The following is a 1,389-nucleotide window of genomic DNA, read 5'->3' on the forward strand; positions in this document are numbered from 1 at the left end:
TAACACCCATAAAGAGATTGCATTTACCATGTGAAAGAATTATATTGAGTAAAGAATAACTAGTTACTATTATTGTTGATTAGTTGAATTTATAAAATTATGTATGCGTAAAAGTTTATATTTGCAAATATTTATTTACAAAAGAAACATGGAGAAATGAATTTATTAATGCAGTGTCTTAGCATATTACGATATCCTATTTATGAACTAAAGATTGATTATTTGATAACCTTATATAAATTTGGAGAAAATTTAATCGTTTTCACAATTTCTAGAGTTTTCATGTTTATGAGAAAACATATAACTTAAATAGTCCAAATTATATTGTAAACAAAATTTCAACTTCATCTCAAATGAGTTCATATCATGATTCCATAGTATATGGCCAAACTGGCCTAAATGTAACACGAAAAATAGAGGAGGCGGGGGGAGAGAAAATCAAACTGGTCAGCAATTGACTTGACCTTTTCCAAGTCAAAATTGATTTGATCTCTTAGGTGCAGACTAATTAATATGAATTTCACCTGCAATAATAATTATGTCCAACAAATTGTTGTTATAGTTCTCAAGTTAGTAAATTACTAACTACCAGTGTCCAACCAATTGACTATTAAATAATTAATCGACTTTGTTTTGGTCAATTGGCCTAGTGAAATAGTCGAAGTATTATGTGTATATTGGTCGAAACACTACTATTATAAAACAAACATAATTATAACTCGCTCTTTTACTCATCAACCATACTATATATATTACTTCTTTAATGTAAATCTAAATAGGTATTTGACTATAGATTTCAAATAGGCAAAATGACCTTCTGGACCCCTGTACTATGTTGGTTTTGTAAGTTGGACACTTCTACTTATATGTTTGTCATCTGGACTCTTGAACCCACTAAAAAAAATATTTTAAACCCTTTTTTAATGAGTGTAACACACTCTCCCCCTCGTCATGCCACGCCTGACACGTCTGTCATGTCATTTAAAAGAAAAAATATTACATTAAATTTCAAGTCATTTTTAAAATGCTACATAACAAATGAAATATTAAAATTAATTCAATTAAATAAGAAAAATTTATAAATTGTAGAGAAGTTTAAATAATCATGTTTTTATTTTTTCTCACAAATTAAACATCAAATCCATTCCAAATAATTAAAATTCTTCTCCAACTAATTTAAATTTTTAACTACAAATTCATATATACAAACATAATAAATTTTTGATTTTTAAATTTAAATATTTTTAACAAATTCAAAAAAAGTTTAATTTTTTTCAAGCGAAATTCACTATTTTTTTTTTAATATTCACTATCAATCACATTCAATTTAAATTTAAATTTTAATCCCAAAAAAAAAAAAGATTTCAAATTTAAATTTTAATTAAAAAA

Source organism: Capsicum annuum, chromosome 9 (assembly GCF_002878395.1).
Source record: "Capsicum annuum cultivar UCD-10X-F1 chromosome 9, UCD10Xv1.1, whole genome shotgun sequence".
Lineage (NCBI taxonomy): Eukaryota > Viridiplantae > Streptophyta > Magnoliopsida > Solanales > Solanaceae > Capsicum > Capsicum annuum.